At 35.8% G+C, this 20,047-nt stretch overlaps 1 protein-coding gene across 2 annotated transcripts in view; it reads right to left on the bottom strand.

Moving 5' to 3' along the window:
• LOC120421927 (hemicentin-2) overlaps positions 1-7,531 on the bottom strand; it is a 180,077-nt gene extending 172,546 nt beyond the window's left edge. For both annotated transcript variants that reach the window (XM_039585239.2, XM_039585230.2), the window contains exon 1: positions 6,617-7,531. The gene's annotated coding sequence lies outside the window, so the exon portion shown is untranslated. The remainder of the gene's footprint in view (positions 1-6,616) is intronic.
• Positions 7,532-20,047: the final 12,516 nt, after the last annotated feature.

The raw sequence follows: 20,047 nt of genomic DNA on the forward strand, positions 1-20,047 counted from the left end.
AAACGTACACAGCGGAAATAATGTTGACGCGTTTTATATCATGATTTCATGACCGATTCGGATCGGGATGGATTTGAAAAAAATCCAATATTATGTTAGCGCAGATATTTTTTAATGTTTTTTTTAATAAGATATTCTAACAAAAAGCCAGATTTTTTGTTTTTAAGCAACGTTACGTTCTACTGAAATGTTACCATATATTTATAAACTTCTTTCATGTTAGTTGAGAAAATAATTTTCACATAAATGGAACAATTTTCTAATTTATGCTTAAAAGTGACATTCTTCCCTTGCCAGTCACGACCAAAACACGAAGTATCAACAATTCAGCGCTGAAAGATCGACCATTTTAAATATTTATTTGGTTTCTTATTGGTACAATAATCAATCACAGTCATTGTTAACAAATGTTTAAAATAAGTAAACCATGAGCAGGGATGGAATAATCGCAAAAAAATCATTTTCTCCAGCGAACTTTCTTCACCCACGAAAGAGAGAGGAGGCAAATCACGCAAAAGAAAATCGCTCCCGAACTTCCCCAAAAAAATCAATCTGCTGATGATTTTTGTGAATTTCCTTGTCAGCACCACTTAATAATATTTATTTCACTTTATTTACACACATTGCCCATCTACAAAATGTGACAGGACATTTTTCGATGTGTGACGTCTCACTGCAAGTGTAGTGATGAAAAAGATGTTCCGCCGAATAATCAAGATGATGATTATTTTAGATTCTATTTACCGATCTTTCTTGCGCGAGAGAGGAGAGCCATGCTCCCCTAGGATTTTTTTCTCTTGATGAACGTCCAATGATTTTCTTTTGATGATGATTATTCCATCACTGACCATGAGTGAATAATTTGTATAAAACCAAAAACGGTCGAAATTTTACTATTTCGCATTCCGTTGCAACGTCACGGAGTAATCAAAAAGGCAATTACAAAGTTCGACTTAAAATTAGTTTGGCGTGTTAGAAAATTCAATTTCTAAACAGAATCTGTAATAATATTAATGTTTTGGAATGATTTTGATATCATACGAGACATATTTCGAAAAAAGTGAAAAATTTCGCTGGAATGTGTTTATGCCGTTTATGCATTTAAACCAACATTTTTGTCTTCCTCACTGAGGTAAGGCTATAATCCTGCTCTAAACATGAACTTTTTATTAAAAGCTCAAAACCCACCTTCATGTATACATATCGACTCAGAATCGAAAACTGAACAAATGTATGTGTGTGTGTATGTGTGTGTGTATGTGTGTGTGTATGTATGTATGTGACCAAAATTCTCACTGAGTTTTCTCAGCACTGGCTGAACCGATTTTGATCAAACCGGTTGCATTTGAATTGGTTCATGGTCCCATACATCGCTATTGAATTGTTTGAAGTTTCGATAACTAGTTCAAAAGTTATGTATAAAAATGTGTTTTCACATATATCCGGATCTCATTTATATGCATGTAAACGATGTCCGGATCCATCATCCGACCCATCGTTGGTTAGGTAATCAAGAGAACTTTCCAACGAGTCCACAACATTGAAGATCTGGCAACCCTGTCTCGAGTTATGACCACTTAAGTGATATTTATGTACTTTTTTGAAGCCGGATCTCACTTAAATGTATGTAAACGATGTCCGGATCCATCATCCAATTCATCGTTGGTTAGGTAATCGAGAGACTTTTCCAACGAGTCCACAACATTGAAGATCTGGCAACCCTGTCTCGAGTTATGATCATTTAAGTGATATTCATATACATTTTTGAAGACGGATCTCAATTAAATGTATGTAAACGATGTCCGGATCCATCATCCGACCAATCGTTGGTTAGGTAATCGAGAGACCTTTCCAACGAGTCCACAACATTGAAGATCTGGCAACCCTGTCTCGAGTTATGACCACTTAAGTTATATTTGTGTACTTATTTTTCTGGATCTAAAAAAAAATAGCTGGCAAACCACTTATATTAAAAATGAGGAAGGCATCAACCACATAGGTGGATTAAGTTAGTTTTGATTTAATTTATTGACAGGAAATTCAGTAAAATGCTATCTGTCAGTTAGAGCATGTTCAGGGAGCCCAAATCTTCATACCTTGACGACAATCAAGCAGTTTTTTATTTATTTTTTAAGTGATTTTACACCCTTTCCTTAGTGAGTAAGGCAAAACACTCTGCTCAAACCTAGTACGTACCGCGTCAGCTATGCAGTGAATCCCCCAATTTTGGAAAACAAACATGTTTGCAAGAGCTTCAACGCGCAGGCGAGACTGCTGCAAGTAGCTCTTTCTTCGGCACCCACTCGGCGGTGCCTGACGTGGCACGAATAATTTAACGAGAATGTATTTAACAACACAATTGAACCTGTCACCTGATGGCATGATAAGCATAAACTAATTTTCCCACTTTTGCCGTTAGCCAAAAAGGCTAAAGGTAGAAAGGAAGAACGCGGTTGGGAAATCACAACACGAAAACGGTGGAAAGCGTCGCGAAAATCCACCAGGCTCTGCCAGAAAACAACCGAAATAAAGCTGAGCAAATGTTTTCCCCGCCACCAGCGAAAAATGGATGATTGAGTGAATGTTTTCTAGCCCGAGGAAGCTTCTTTCACCGAACGCGGTTATTCACCCAGCTGGCCTGGTTATCCGACACGCAACGAAATTTGAATTGTACTCTCAAAGTTGAAATTCAATTTCGAATGATTGAACGTTTTTTACACAAATTCAAATTTGATTCGAGTTGGTGGGGAACATCGTAGACCAGAGCTAATATAACTTCTTGTAGCTCAAACCAACTCGCAAAAATCTCGAAAATTTTCCACCGATCCTGGCTCTTTAACCGAATCTGGAAGGAAGGATGGAAGGATAGAAGATTACCCGGTGGCTTATTTTGATTAATGACCTAGTCGCTTGGAGCACCGGATTACGGCAATTGAGTGCTCCAACGGTCAAAGTTGGGTGACGAAATTTTGCCTCCGAAACCCGAAAGATAGTGACGCGAGAAAAATTAGCACACTTTGAATAAACGACCTTGACAGGACCCGAAAACAAGCCGACAGGGATTATGAATGATTTGCAGAAAATTAAATTTCCTCAACGTTGCAAGTCCTGAACAACATATACGGGAAATCCTCCAGGACTAAACCAAAGTGCTGTTTTATGTATTTTCTTGCCCCTCTTAGCATGTATTCATTCGAGACAAGACGCGCAGCTTGAATCGTGTTTCCTGACTCGCATAAGCCTCTTTAGCAGTTTCGGTCCTCCCACAAGCTCCCAGATTCTTTTCATGACAGCCGGGGTCTTCCGCTACATCAAGTCGACGGAAAGCTTTTCCTCAGCACATGCCACCCCAGTCGGTGTAGCATCCCTCAAACACGTGGTAGGTTAATTTAATTCCATTTTTATTCTCTTTCTCGGATGGAAACGCGTTACGCGCTCATTCCCGATTTCCGATATAGTCTGGCAAAGTTTGCTCCGAAAGCGCCAAAACTTTGCCTTAATGAGAAAACTTGCCTTTTATTCCTGCCCATACTACACTCAAGCGCGCTGGACAACTCTCAGAATAGTCGAAGATTTGCCAAGTTGGAGCAAAAAAGCGTAGGACATCAGACCCGAACCCAGGCCAGACTTTCCCAAATGACAATAATTCTGGCAGCGTCATTCATCCTTATAACCACCACCTCGGAAAGTTTCGCCCTGATGACTGACTGGTTGTCTTCTTGGTTAGATATAACGTGACACGGTTCCACGTCGTCGCTATCTGTCACTTTCAATCTATATAGCTGACAGCAGTGTTTGATTGAATTTTCCCCCGCTTACATAATTGATTACACCACAGCTGTTTTGCTTGGCTTATTAACTACTCTACCACACAATATGTTTATAATCGAAAGCTGCAAAAAGAGCTAGCATCCATTACGGTAATCCACTAAAACGCAATAAAGCTGAACTCACAATGCTATTATCATCACAGACTGGGGGGGAGACAATTCAGCATTGCAATAGCTGATGGGTGCCTTGCAGTCTGCAACGTGATAAATAATTTATTAATTCCACGTACTGGTCGTAAGTCATATCGATTCAAAGCAAACAAATCGCTTTAGAATTCTTAGAAATTTGGCGATAATACTTTGTAGCAACTACGTTTACCCTATTCCTAGAAGAAGCTCAGCTGCTTCTGTTATGGCTTAGCGGGTATAGTTTAATTGAGGCCATTTAAGAAATTGCATGGAAACCATATCAAGCTGCAAAACTTTGGCGGTTTCTATATCAAGATTCCTAATCTAAACTATGTGTCCGAATGCGTGAAACAATGAGTTTTATAAAATAAAGTGCAATTTTGGTTGACAGTTAAAAACTTGGTTGGTTGAATATTACCTCTTTTTTGAGTAATTTTACTAAAAATAATGTGTAAAAATGTGAAATTCTTCAGAACCAGTTCCTGGTGTAAAATTACACTTATTTACACATAATCTGTCACCATTCCATCCCGTCAGTGGAGGTGATTATGGGTCAAAAAACGATACATTGTCTGTAACTTCAAACAATTTTAAAGCCAAATATTGAAAAAAGGGCAAAAGTCATTGACTAATGATTATTTTACGTAATGTCAAAATATGATCAAAAATCGACATTTTACGCAATAATTGGAATTTTGGACCCGTAAAATCCCATTCCTTTATATTTTGTATGGCCAGCATTCGTCCAATTAGTCGTGATTTTTCCAGAATTAATTTTATGCTAAACTTTACAAACCTAAACTTCGTAAAAGTTCTCTTCGTCCAAATGTTACCCTTTCTGGCAGTTTAATGGCTTCAATGCCACACGTAAAAAACACTTAAAAATAAATTGTCGATGTCCCAGATGCATGGAACCAAATCCAACTAAAATAGGGGTCTGAAAATTGACTCTTTGAAGCTTCCTGGTCGATTTCGAAAAAGGAACATCCTTAGCTATCATTTTAGTACAAATTAATGAAGTTTGGTTGTCAACGAGGTTTTTTCATGGTTTTTGAAAATATGGAGTTGAAAACGATCCCAATATTCCCAATACCTCATTTAAGAGCAACAAAAAAATATTTTTTTAACAGAGTCGGTTTGCAAACATTATTTTTTAAAAAAGTTTTAAAACAAAATATATTGTTTTGGCGGAACACAACCTGTATTTTTGAATTAACTGAAAATGTTAAAAATGATCATGAACATAGAGGAATGCACTTTCGATTGTTTTACGCTAGTTGCACTAAAAATTACAGTTAAGATTTTTTGGACCGGTAAGACACAAATGGCCCAATAGAGCAATTCTCTACCAAAACCGGAAATGGGTTTTATTTGTATTTTTTGATTTGGCTCAAACTTTGTGGGGCCTTCCCTATCACCAAAGAAGCTATTTTGTGTCATTGGTTCAACCATATGGCTGCTGGCTGCTGGTTTCTCACCAAAACAACCCACCATTTTCTAATGTCGATATCTCAGCAACTAATGGTCCGATTTTTAATGTTAAAACATGAAAAAAGCGTGAAATTTTTCGATCTTTTCGAAATAAATATTTTAAATGGGCGTAATATTCAATGTTTGGCCCTTGAAAAAAAAATCTGCTATTTTTTTTCGTGTACCTACTTTTTCTTAATAGTACTCAACAATACCTAAAACTTTGCCAAAGACACCAAATTGATCAGAAAATTCACTCAAAAGTTACTGCTGTTTGAACATTAACATACCATTTTTGTATGGACAGCAGCCAAAATTGTATGGAGACTTGTATGGGTGAACCAATGACGCAAAAAAAGCTTATTTGGTCATAGGGAAGGCCTCCACAAAGTTTGAACCAAATAAAAAAATATAAAAAATAAAAATGGTTGAAATCGGCCGATTTCGTAGAGAGTTACTCAATAGTGTTGAAATTACGTGAATATTTTAAAACTTTTTTGAAAAAAGTAAGGTCTTGTTTCTGGCAATAACAAAGCTTTCACAAAGCTGATCTAATACATGAATTTTACTTTTTAGACCAGTTTTGAGCATTTTAGGGGGTTGTTTGAGGCCTGATTATAGCCAGAAAATGGCTCTTATGCACATCAAGCCACCCTGATGTAGATAACCTTTAAACATTTTTGAATTAAAAAATTCTTCATTTTCATGTTAAAGTAATTTGATAGTTAGTTCAGGCTAAAAATAGATTATTTTTTCTTACTTTTTCGTGTATGTCCATTTCAGATTTTTTTTTTAATTTCTCTAAAATTTTAATTCAAAGACATTGAAAATCATACAAAGAGGTTTTGTGATAAAACATTACCAAAATGTGAACCACCCTAGTACTCAAAGACATAAAATGTCAAAAATAAAGCACAATTTTTGAAAATAAAATCTACTTGTTTCTGCAATCTACACTACCGTGCAATGATCGATGGTCGAAATGTGTTCATTTGTTTGAGAAATTTGTTTCTATTATTGTTTGTTACGTACAACAATACTAAATTTAAACTATTCAATTCTGTTTAAATTTCCAAGTCCGTTCACTGCAAATAGCTTTAACTCACAGCAATTATTATCGTTAATTACGATCATTTCCCTCCAACGAATCCCAATCTTCGCGTTTTATAGCCACCAGTTATACTAACTTTTGTTCTTTTATCCTTTCACAATCGTTGTCATTGCGAGTGATTTATTCGATGCTGCTCCTTTTTGGTAAATCCAACTGGTTCACGTGTTCTTCTTTTCTTTCTTTTTTTTGCGCGTTCAGTTACACTTTCCGCCGTCGGGTGGTTTTTTCCTTTTTTCCTTGCTTGTAGGTGTCGTTTTGCTCGCTTTTGATTTCCCCACTCAAACACTCGTTTTGCACAATTTTTAATGCTCACTAATTATCGCTCGGAAAAGGCTCAGCTTTTTTATCTTTTTCCAATTCATAATTACCGAGCGCCAAATTGCTTGCACTTCACTCGTTATTCTTCGGGGTCTGGTTGGCCCTTTCAAGTGCACAGATCCTTTTTTTTTAGATTTACGTTGAAATTCTCACATCACTTTGCCACAAGTAGCAATTTTCCGTTTCCGTTACTCTCATGTACCGCCACGTGAGCAACACTTCACAACGGCTTTTGTGTATTATTTTTTTTTGTCAGCTAAACATATTAATTTTTCTTCTCCTTGGTGTCTTACCAGGAAGGCATCCACTTTTCGAGTGGTGTATCCACAAAATTCCGCACATAAAATATCAACGCTGGCGGGTCACGACAGCTTCACTCATTTTCCACTTATCATTTATCAGCGTCAGAGATGTTCTGAACGTAATGCAATCGCAAGGACCTGCCTCGACCAGCCTGCAACGGCAACGGCTAACGAAGATCCGGCACGACTCCTCTACTCTCTCATGGAAATCTTCTCACAGGACGCGCACGATTCCTCTCGCTCTCGTGCATCTCATCACTTCGAGTCACACTGAGTTATGTTGTGAAACACACTTGTAACACTCTACGCGCGGTATGTCACCATGCCACGTTTTTAGCTGGAGACAACGTTCCAACGTCCACGCACATCGACCGTGAGAAGTCAACTGAAACGCGTCTGCAACATCGAACGACGGCAAAGGCAGGGAAAATTGTCAATGCATCACACGATGTGGAAGAATGTTGGTATACGAACTTGGAGAGCGATTCAGTTCAACAATAGCCCATAATGTTCTCCCTCGGTACGGAAAGGGGCAAAGCATAAAGCACAACACAACTCACTGAGAGAGAGAGAGAGAACCCACTGCGAGAGGAGTTGCGAAGGCAAGCATGTGGAACGGAATCATACTGCGAGACTCGTTTACGGTTGTGCCACGAGCTTGGGCAGTCTACGACGACGCCGGCGGGTGGGTGTTTGGGCCAGGCGAATTTGGTCGTTCACATTTGGATCGACTCAGCAGAGCATAACGCATAACCAAACCACTAAAAGAGAGAGGGCTCGCCGACGACGATCAATTCGGCAAAGGTGGATTCTGCAAGCCCACCTCCGAATCCACCTCCGAAAACGTAAACAAAATCAGCTTGTTTTCCTCGGAAATGCGCTCTCCGCTCGGAAAATTCATTCATGATTCACTTCGTTCACTGGCTGATGGCGCGCGCGATGTTCTTCAACGACGACGAACGGTTGCATCAACGGAAGTGCGCGTCCGTACCATTAAAAGGTGAGCATTGTTTTGTCTCGTGCCAAGTAACTACACGCTCGACTGTGACTGATGGTTCTGATGGTGCTGAGAAAAAAAAGTTGTTGTTTGTGTCTATGTTTTTTTGACGCGTTTTTAGTGATACTGTTGTCGGTTGTATATTCCAATTTCCTTTTAAATTATTATGATATTTTTCCGCAAATCTCGTTTTTAGAAAATATATTCCTTCTGTCTGAAAAAAAAAATTTAATACAATTTGTTTGGATGTTATTACTGGCCTTTAATTTTACACATTACAAAAAAAAACACCAGCAAATATGTTGAATGCTGAGTGTAATGAACAAAATATAGTCAAAATGGACAAAATAACATAAGAAATAACTCTTTTATTCCCATATTGTTTTGGTCACCGAGAAATGAAGCTAATTTAATTTTAATCGGACTTTTTCGGTGAAAACTGACACACATTTTAGAAGAAAGATGACAAAATTTGAGGTGGATAGGTCGACTAAGAGTCATAGAAAAAGATATAAAGGACTGAAAACTAAGTCAGCGAAGGGCCATTTGAGGAAGAACGTGTGTGTGATCAAGTCTTTTAGCCTTCTAATTTGGCTCTGTACAAGTACTAAGCTAAACGCACAGTAAATGTATAGAGACAACTTATTCCTACAGAGTCATCCATATAACTCTCGGAAGAAATAACTCTGTAGAATGTTGTAAATCGAAAAACATGTGTCCGAGTTTATTCTGTCCTGATGCTAAAATATTTAGTCATCAAAGGTTATCATAAAACATAATCACTACAGCTAAAATATTAGAGCGCAACAAAAATTACTTCATAAGATCCGAAGGTAAAATCGCATACACATCACTTTAGTAAGAAAAATCACACTGTATCATAAGCGTGACCAGGCTCTTAAAAGGGGGGGGGGGGCACACGCATAGGAAATATTTTGATTACGGTGTTTGTTGATGACCCCTCGGACAAATTTAGAACAAATTTCTGTCGAAAGGGGGGCACGGGACCCCCAAGCCCTCCTCTCCCTGGTACCGCCAGTGCACTGCATGTACAGTTTTTTCTAAAACACACAAAAAAATGCAACTGTTGAGATTCATAGTTAGCACTTACAGAGAGGACGACTGGAGGTGCGCCTTAGCCAGCTCGACCGTCAGATCCGTGAAGAACGATAAACGCCTATATAAGCTTAACTTTTCGATCAGGTAAGTTTGCCATACTGATGGGTTACATATTTTTAGGTGTACTATTACACGCCTTTGGATTAGTACTTTTTTTATTTGTGGGTAAACTGAGCTGAAATATCAAATTTGAGCTTGATTGAGTATAACAGTAGCCTTTGAATTTTAATTTGGATCTGACCAGTTAATAGATTATATTTTTTGAAGACGATTTTTGAGGCAAAATAAGTCTGTGGGTCTCGTGGCGCAGGGGTAGCGGCTTCGGCTGCCGATCCCGATGATGCTATGAGACGCGGGTTCGATTCCCGCCTTATCCACTGAGCTTCTATCGGATGGTGAAGTAAAACGTCGGTCCCGGTTTCTCCTGTCTCGTCAGAGGCGCTGGAGCAGAAATCCCACGTTAGAGGAAGGCCATGCCCCGGGGGCGTAGTGCCAATAGTTTCGTTTTTTTTTAAGTCTGTAAAGACCTTCAATGCTTAATATTAACATTGTTTTTTTTTTATTTTTAATTGGCGCCTTCCTACTGGTCATATTTTGAATTTAGTCTCAGTAAACTCATACAATTCAATCGGTGTAAAGTTAAATTTGAACCACCCTATTACCCATCTAACGAGGGTCGCATGATGGATCTGAACATATTATTTTCAATTTACAAAGATTTAACATAAAGAAACATCAAAAATATCATTATAACGCTAATGGTTCGATAACTATTCCGTAACTAAATTAGGGGGAGGGAGTTGACCACTGTATTAAACAACTTGTAATGAAATATTCTTTGTATGAAAATTTTGACACACGGGGTGAGGGTCTTTTTCAAAAATGATGAGATTTGAATTTCGTAGTCACTGAATTGGATAATCACATATTCTTTTTTCTGATTCAGAAATAAAGATAGCCCAACTTGAAACTCGGGAGCGAATGTCTCATTGGGTTAAAGTTCCCCTAATAAAATCAATAAATAAATTCAAAAAAATCGAAATTCAGCTAGCTGAAAATGTTCGTTGATTGGTAGAACACAACCAATGTTAGCGCAACAATGAAAAAACGCGTTTTAAAGTACAGACTCGATTATCTGAAGCCTCAATTATCCAAAGTTCAATTATCAAAATTATCTGAAGCTTGTATGGGACCATCCATAAACCACGTGGACACTTTTTTGAAAGCTCCGACCCACTCCCTCCCCCTTTCGTGGACATTTTCCAAACAAATCTTTTTTGTATGGAGCGTGGACAATTGCAGTCTCCCTCCCCTCCCTATGGTGTTTACGTGGTTTATGGGTGGTCCCATACAAGCTTCGGATAATCGAATCACGAAAAGTTAGTAAAATTCATATGGTGGATTCCCAGGTATTGTACCAAATGATTATTTTAAAAATTCCGCCATTTAGAATTTTAATATTCCCAAATAACTAACAAGCAATTTTGCACAAGGTCATATTTAAGATCAATAACAAAATACTATTTAAGATCAAAACAAAGTACTATGACTAAGAATAAGCTTATTTTGTTTGATTCGATCATCCAAAGATTATTTCGGTGTAATCTGAGCTGAAATTTGTGCGCGGACTTCGGCTAATCAAGTCTGGACTGTATTGATCTCTTGCATTTTATTAGAAAGGGGTTTGACCAACCAACCAGAGAGCAACCAAAATAGTGAAATTGGAAGGCACACTCACAAACATACACACATAAATTTTCTAGTTTTATTTTTGTTCGTCAATAGGTACCCTTGCCATTTATCTAGGAAATCAGAATAATTATATTCATTGTAAGCCATGAATATTTTAGACAAATAATCAAATCAAAACAATAATTTTTAGATTTTGTATTAGTGATAAAGATTTTATTATTTTTCTAAAATTAACATGTCTAACAATAAGCATGATGTCGTTGATAAAATGTACAATGTTGTGTGTTGTCATTTTCTTGCCTCATCTGTTTCTTTTTCTTGTTTCCAAACCAAATAAAAGCTATTGCTTTACTTAGATTGATTAGTCCAAGTCCGTCCGAAAACCAGCGTCCAGTATAGTTCCCGTGTTTAATACCCCAAAAAGCCAGATCTACGAACCGGCTGGGGCCGTAATAGCTTCCAGGTTTTAAAAAGCGACACCAGAACAGACCAACAAATCCAAAGGGAGCAGAGTAGAGGGAAAGGAACTCACTTTCGTTACGCTCGCTGATTACCATGTGCCCGATTCGGTGACTCGGCTTTACTGCCAGCCGTTTGCTTCGGCGGCGGCATGTTCCACTCTGCTCTCCCACACCGGAATCCCTTTCCCAACCTTACCTCCCTTGCCCACCGGCCTGGCCTGACACCGGTGGCCACGGCACGATCGCTACGGTGAGAGAGCAACATTTTGCGGCTTCGAATTTTACGCGCGGTGGCGATTTGTATTGTTTTGCTATGTGCCCATTTTCCGTTAATGTACCTACCACGAATGTGATCTAGTAAAAATTGTGAAAGGTGGACAATGAAATCAGAGAGATAGTGCACGAAAGCGAGACATGACGCGAAGTAAAGGGGGTAAAAACAGTGACTAAATAAACAGCTAAACGTTTTTGTAACTTTCCATATTGCTTCGGCGAGCGCCGTGGACGGAATGCAAATCATTCGAAATAATTTTTATGTAGATTATTGACGGTTTATGCATATTACGATACACTTTTTGTTGGATTTTAGGGGGTTTTACTCCGGAAGAATGGAGATGAAACGCACTGCGTTCCAATTTTCGTTTGTTGTGGTTTAGTTGAATTGGACACATGTTATTACAGCAAAGTTCAAATGCATTGAATAACAGGTTTCTGTTTTAAATTAGTATTAGGGTGATAATAAATATAATCAACCTTAGAGACACCCCCATCTCGATTTCTTGCAAAAGGTTTTTTTTTTTTTTGATATTTATTTATTCAGATTCTCTTTTGCACATATTTCCACATTCAGTCAACATATTTTTGAGTGCCCAATAGGGTGACAAGAAAAATTGAAAATTTCGGAAAATCGCAAGAGATACCCCCTGAATCGATTATTTAGGCAAAAACAAGTAACTGTGCCAATTTTGAGCCAAGTCGGTTAAGGCTAAGGCCGAGTTGATCCTGATGAGTTATTAGCAATGCGATGAAATGAAATCGGCTTATATACTTGGAAGTATGCAAGGGGTATATAGGAAGTATATAAGAAAATATTTTTTTCTAAAAAAATCACCAAAAATCAAAATCAACTCGGATCGTTTTGCACCCTTCGACGAAGGTAGTGAATTAAATTTCCTACAAGAATCTCACACTTGGACAATTTTGGGCAAGACCTGCGCCACCTAGCAGAAAATTACTGAAACGATGTTTTTCCCCATACATTTTCGTGATTTTCCCCATATAAACTTCAACGATGAAAAGCGACCCCTTAGCCTTAACCGATTTGGCTCAAAATTGGCACAGATACATACTTATGTTTGCATTTGGAATCGAGTCAGAGGGTATCTCTGATGTCGATTTTTTTTATTGTCACCCTAGTGTCCAATCACAATTACTGATTTTTCAACTCAAGCCTTTCAAAAGATAATTTTATATACTTCTTATATACTATACGGTATGTAAGTCGATTTCTTTTCATAGTATTGCGCTCCGACTTTAATATTTGATAGTGATTTACTTCATAAAATCGATTCTTTTTTGTTTTTTAACATTGTTGTGTATATTGACGATTTTTTTTAAATTTTCTAATCAGATCTGTAAAATGTGTACAATCAATTTTTTTTTGCCTATTTTGACATTACGGTAGTGCAAAAGATTCCATAAAACAAGCAAAAACAGCAATTAACCAAAGCAGTGTTTGTCTCCAAAATCTGACTTACTTTACTACCGTCCAATCCAGGACAACGCACTTTACGATCACAGGCGTAAAAGGCAGCCATCCTGAGGCCACCACGGCAGACGGCTGGGTTTAATGAGGCGCCACCGGTTTAAAAATTTATTACAATCTCCTGTCACCAAATCGTACCTGGCGGGCGCCCGGCGCTTAGGTTCGTCGCTTTCGGCGTGCTTCCGTAGGATACGATAAGAACTCAACCAGTCAGTGTGCAGCAGCCTAACGAGGGACGGGCGGGCGGAAGCAGGTAAAAAGAACAAGTGCAAGGCAACTAAGGCGGTGTGAAGTTTAAAATTGTGAACATTCCCGAACCAAACAAAACGCTAATGCCTCGGGAAAAGAATCCCTTTTATCTGGAAACAATAAACAGATAATGTAAAACGCAGCGATATTTATGGCATGTGTATAGGTAAATAATGGACAAAGAAGAATGCCTCTTCCATTGTCTGGCATATTTCCGACCAACCAACGTCGCGTCCTTCCATTCACGAACTTCCAGAGTCCAAAGTCGTGGTCGTCTCTGGACGATGAAGCAAAAGAGAGACTTGGAGAACAATCTGTGCAATACGCGCTTTATGACGTGGTCTCTGTAGAGTGAGTAACTTTTGGACGGAAGACGACGTGGTACGGCTGAATTTACCTGTAAACGGTACCTGCTGCTGTGCTCCAAGAGAACTTGAGCTTGAAAGTATACTTATGGCATCGCAGCATGGAATGGATAGACTTGCCGCCGCTGAAGAGCATTCTTTGCAAATATTTTTATTTTGTTCAACTGACCACTTGGAATGTGAGCAATGAATGGTCGGGGCTGACTGGCTGGCAAGCAGGCTATTGTGTTTCAATGGCGAGGTCAGTGGCAGCATTCATAACTTTTCCGGGCCAATTTGGTATGTTAAGTCTGTCACTAAACGGTACGAGGTTGACATTTTTCATGCGGAAGTTGAATGCACAATCGTAGATGCGGTAAACGGCTTGATCAAACATTTACTGAATTATCATTTTTACGAACTAAATCTGAGACCTTCGTCTTTTTTAAAACCTTAATCTGAGACCTTGCTGACAATGGGAAACATTCATTTTTGGAGTATAAACTTTTAATGAGTTTAATTTGTCTTACTTTTGAGGTTAGAACAGTTTATATTTAAAAGTAAATGAAGTATATTTTTCATGACCCAAGAAATGTAACGTGGCAGCATTTACAAATTGATTCAGTGGCTATTTCTTAACTGAATGGTAACATGTCAATTTAATGATATTCTAAAAAGGGGGATCTCAAGACGGATCGAAACACAGATCCGGACAAAATCTGTGTAGCCAGTAGTGAGAGAGAAAAAAAAAATCGACGTCCATCCAGACACACATACATTTGCTCACAATTTGATTCTGAGTCGATATGTATTAGAGTGTAACAAAATTGACTTTTTGGCGGGCATTCAGGGGTTTGTTCCGATGGGCATACTGAGCCCAAATCCCAAATAATTGACAACAAAACGAAGAGAGATGGCTGAAGAAGAATCAACAGATGAAGAAGACGAAGATGTCATAAAAGCAAAATATTATAGGAATAAGTGTTATGAGATAACTGTTAAATCCCTGGAGGAAGAGGACGAAGATAAAATTGAAGAACTTGATAATTTAAGATCAAAATTTTCCGCTAAATATTTGAAACATAGACAGAAATATTTAGAAAAAAAAGGCATGGTAACAATTATTAAAATATAGCCAGACAAGTGATTTAAAACTCTGTAACCTTTCCTCTTCCACTATCCACCTTGAAGAGATGAATGCACAATGGTGTAAAGTCTCTATAATAAAACAAAAAAAAATCCCAAATATGAGCTTGATTGGATGTACAGTTTGTAAAAAAAGTATTTACACTCCTTGGGCACTATGCACATATTGTGATGAAACATCTTAACAATTGAATGTTGATAGAAACCTAGTACTACGTTTTGTTCAGAAACCGAACATTTTGCTACAAAAAGCTCATGAAAAGATGATTTCCATAAAAAGTTATATAACAAATACTATTACAAAAATCAATAAAGGTGCAAAAAAAGTTTGTACACCTTTCGAAAAATTAACATAATAGTAGTTTATGCAACAAGTTGCAAAAAGAGGATTTTTTCAGCACGAGTCGTACATTTATCCAACGAGGTTCACCGAGTTGGATAAATACGAAGAGTGCTGAAAAAATCAAGTTTTGCAACGAGTTCCATACAACATTTTTTGCAATTCCAAAAAACACACACTGAGTGAAATTTTATGTCAAATTTTCATGTATTTTGTCAATAAATCGTTTAAATCAAAAAATTCTGAAAAGTGTTACTTTTCGAAACAAGTGCTGAAAAGTTTAACTTTTCAGCACCCATTTGAGTGCTGAAAAGTAGAACTTTTCAGCATTTATTTTGAAAAGTGTTGCTATTCGATTCTGTTATTTTTGGTACAGAAAAGTAGGCTATTTCGTCGTTCAAGAATGACAGGAAAAGTAAGTAGTTTCACGACGGAATTGCAAAAATAAAGTTATTTGTTGGCAAATCACCATAACATTAGCATCCTTGACTAATTATAAAGATAATTTGAATTGAATATAAAGTTTACTAACTATTTAGTATAAAAGTTTATATTCAATTCAATTCGGTTTTATTAGTGAATAATCAAGATACAATGAGTTATTTTGAAGTGCATAACAGAGTTTTGGAGTTCCTTACAGCTGCGTGTTGCATCATAATCCATTTAGGAACAATTATTTCTTTAACTAAGGCACTAGCAAGAGTAAGAAAAAACTATTAAAAAAACTTACAGAAATAAAAGTTTATATTACTCTGGAAATTCTATATAAAACTTATCTAAACTTAATTTTGCAAACTTTTAATTTAACAAAATGTCAATATATTACCATAGAATTGCTAAACAAGTATTTTGGAGTGGGTATAACACCGTTTTGGGGGTCTTTGTATCGATAGAATAAAATTTTCGTTGGAATTTCGTACCAACCCGGAATTACGTCGTTTGAAAATCCGCCGGTATCCGAACCATTCCAATATTCACAAATCGACCTATGTGGCATCGGAAACTGCATTAAATTTCCGATCTTTTGATACCCATACATCTAGGTTTTTAAAAAAACCCACGTTTTTAAATACCTGAGCAAAAAGTAAGTTTGATCCACGAGAACAAAAATTACGAATGTCCATACATTTTTGACAGGTTGCTCAAACGAAACCATAACAACGTTCTTACCTAGGTATTTAAAAACGTGGGTTTTATAGAACACCTAGATGTATGGGTATCAAAAGATCAGAAATTTTATGCCCTTTCCGATGCCACATAGTTTGACTTGTGAATAGTGGACCGGTTCGGATGCCGGCGGATTTTCTGACGACGTAATTTCGGGTTGGTACGAAATTCCAACGAAAAATGTATTCTATCGATACAAAGACCCCCAAAACGGTGTTATACCAACTCCAAAATGCTTGTTTAGCAATTCTATGGTAATATATTGACATTTAGTTCAATTAAAAGTTTGGAAAAGTTTTTATACTACGTAGTTAGTAAACGTTATATTTAATCCAAATTATCTTTTTAATCAGTCAAGGATGCCTATTTGGAGTTGGAAGACTGGATTTATGGTGATTTGCCGAGCTTCCGTGGCCGTGAGGTTACGGGTTTTGCCTTGCAAGCGGAAGGTGATGGGTTCGATTCCTGTCTGGCTCGGCAAAGTCAGATCCCTTCAAAGAGTAATTCTACTCACTGGGAATACTGACCGGTAGGGGATGGGTTTCGACTAACGGCGTGCTGGGTTTCCAATCCAGAGGTCGTGAGTTCGATTCTCGTACCGGGATGATGAAGTTTAAAAAAAAAATAATTTTATTTATGTTAATTTTTCGAAAGGTGTATAAACTTTTTTTTTGCTCCTTTATGATTTTTGTAATAGTATTTGTGTTCGCCCCGATCAGCTAGCTCCCTACGTTGTGTCTCTCTGGCCGGCTGGGAAAGCACACAAGTTGCCTCAGCAACTACGAAGAACAGCGAAGACGACGACGGAACACCATTCGGAGGACGATACAATAAATCAAACACACGATGATTACTTCTGCCGAGGAGACATCCAATCTCCACGGCGGTCAAAACACAAGAGAACGTTTATTCACAATATTACAATACAAGTAGTCAAAACAATAACAATAACAAATAAACGTCAAAATGTCACTCTGACACTACTTCTTTGGTTCACCCCCCCGTACGACGGGGGGTAACTAAAAATACCTAATTATAGGGTCCGCGACCCAACAATTTGTTATATAACCTTTTATGGAAATCATCTTTTCATGAGCTTTTTGTAGCAAAATGTTCGGCATGAGTTTTTGAACAAAACGTAATTGATTACATGTTTCATCACAAAATGTGCATAGTGCCCAAGGGGTGTACATACTGTAACAGGAGCTGGCGCTCCGCCCTTTAATTTTAAAAGGGGTTTAACCCTTAAAAATACTTTTTTTCAAAAATGTCTATTTTTGAGGCACTTTGGCCATCCAAAGAAATCTCTGGCGTGTAGGCCAGATCCTTGCGCATTTTTTGTATATATATAACATTGAAGTTTGGAGCACTCTGGAGCTCAGTAATACCTTCAAAGTTGAGCATTTTTTTTTGGTTTGGAAAAATCGGCCCGGCAAAATCAAATGGCATCTCGGGCGTTGCAAGGTGCGACGCATATCTTATAATTTATATGCAATTTCAGTTGAACAAATTTCATGTAAAATGTGAAAACTTGTGATTCGTGCTTCGAATTCAGTATAAAATGCAACATAAATCGATATTTTTTCTAAACAAAACTAGTTTTAACAAATTTCAGGCAAAATTTCGACTTTTAAACAATTTTACCTTAAATTTATATGTATTTTGTCAAAAAGCTTATAAACTTAGTTAACTTAATATAAAAATTGTTTTTTTTTTTTGTAAAAACTATATCAGTAACTTTAGTGATGGTACATGTAACGTACAAATAAAGTTTAAACAACTAAAATATGATTTTAACAAGAAAAACTATGACTAACAAAGTCACCCCGCAATTTAAACTAAGAGTTTTTAACGTAACTATTTTTCTAAACACTATTGAAAAAAAAATTTTTTTTCAAGTGAATGTTTAAAAAAAATAATTTTGAGAAAAACTTTACCTGTTGGAAAATATTCCAAAATGAAATTGAAATCCTATTAAAGTCACCCCGGTTTACGGTACACATCAGAGGCGCCGACTAGTCCAAAATGTTGGGGGGGGGGGCACGGTTGTTTTCCGAAATCGTTAGGTGAGAGTGGCCATTTGATGTTTATGTTTATTGTATATCACGAATTTTACCAATATGAATATTACGATGTGATACGAGTTTTTTTCATTCGGAATCCATTTTTTTTTTTGAAAAAGATTATTTATTAAAAAGTGATTGAAATGTTTATTGGGGGAATTTTTTATATGTTTGGAAGGCGAATTCGTTCTAATTGGCATATTCTCACTTATTTTCCAGAAGTAACAGTCAATAATAAAAATGATCAGGTATTTAAAATTTAACAACACTAATATTCTAAAAATGAAAACAAAAGTAAAAAGCAAAAATTTAGAACTTTAGAAATTGGAAAATACACATTAAAAAAACAACATGTTTTCAAATATGCAATTTAGAAAAAAAATAACAGAAAAAAATTAATATTCCAAAATTTAAAAAAAGTTTAAAAAACTCGAGGGCTAAAAAACTCATGGCTTAAAAATTTAAAGAAATCAAAAGTAGAAATTCAGAAATTTGAAAAATCAGAAATTTGGAAATTACAAAAAAAAACAATGTTTAAAAAAATCGAAAACTTAACATCAATTTATTTGTTAAGAATTTAAGAATATAAGAATTTAAAGAATTTAAGAATTTTAGAATTTTAGAATTTTAGAATTTAAGAATTTAAGAATTAAAGAATTAAAGAATTTTGGAATTTTGGAATTAAAGAATTTAAGAATTTAGGAATTTTTGAATTTAAGAATTTAAGAATTTAAGAATTTTTGAATTTTTGAATTTAAGAATTTAAGAATTTAAGAATTTAAGAATTTAAGAATTTAAGAATTTAAGAATTTAAGAATTTAAGAATTTAAGAATTTAAGAATTTAAGAATTTAAGAATTTAAGAATTTAAGAATTTAAGAATTTAAGAATTTAAGAATTTAAGAATTTAAGAATTTAAGAATTTAAGAATTTAAGAATTTAAGAATTTAAGAATTTAAGAATTTAAGAATTTAAGAATTTAAGAATTTAAGAATTTAAGAATTTAAGAATTTAAGAATTTAAGAATTTAAGAATTTAAGAATTTAAGAATTTAAGAATTTAAGAATTTAAGAATTTAAGAATTTAAGAATTTAAGAATTTAAGAATTTAAGAATTTAAGAATTTAAGAATTTAAGAATTTAAGAATTTAAGAATTTAAGAATTTAAGAATTTAAGAATTTAAGAATTTAAGAATTTAAGAATTTAAGAATTTAAGAATTTAAGAATTTAAGAATTTAAGAATTTAAGAATTTAAGAATTTAAGAATTTAAGAATTTAAGAATTTAAGAATTTAAGAATTTAAGAATTTAAGAATTTAAGAATTTAAGAATTTAAGAATTTAAGAATTTAAGAATTTAAGAATTTAAGAATTTAAGAATTTAAGAATTTAAGAATTTAAGAATTTAAGAATTTAAGAATTTAAGAATTTAAGAATTTAAGAATTTAAGAATTTAAGGATTTAAGAATTTAAGAATTTAAGAATTTAAGAATTTAAGAATTTAAGAATTTAAGAATAACCAAAAAGATACACAAACGGTTTTTAAT

Source organism: Culex pipiens, chromosome 3 (genome assembly GCF_016801865.2).
Source record: "Culex pipiens pallens isolate TS chromosome 3, TS_CPP_V2, whole genome shotgun sequence".
NCBI lineage: Eukaryota > Metazoa > Arthropoda > Insecta > Diptera > Culicidae > Culex > Culex pipiens.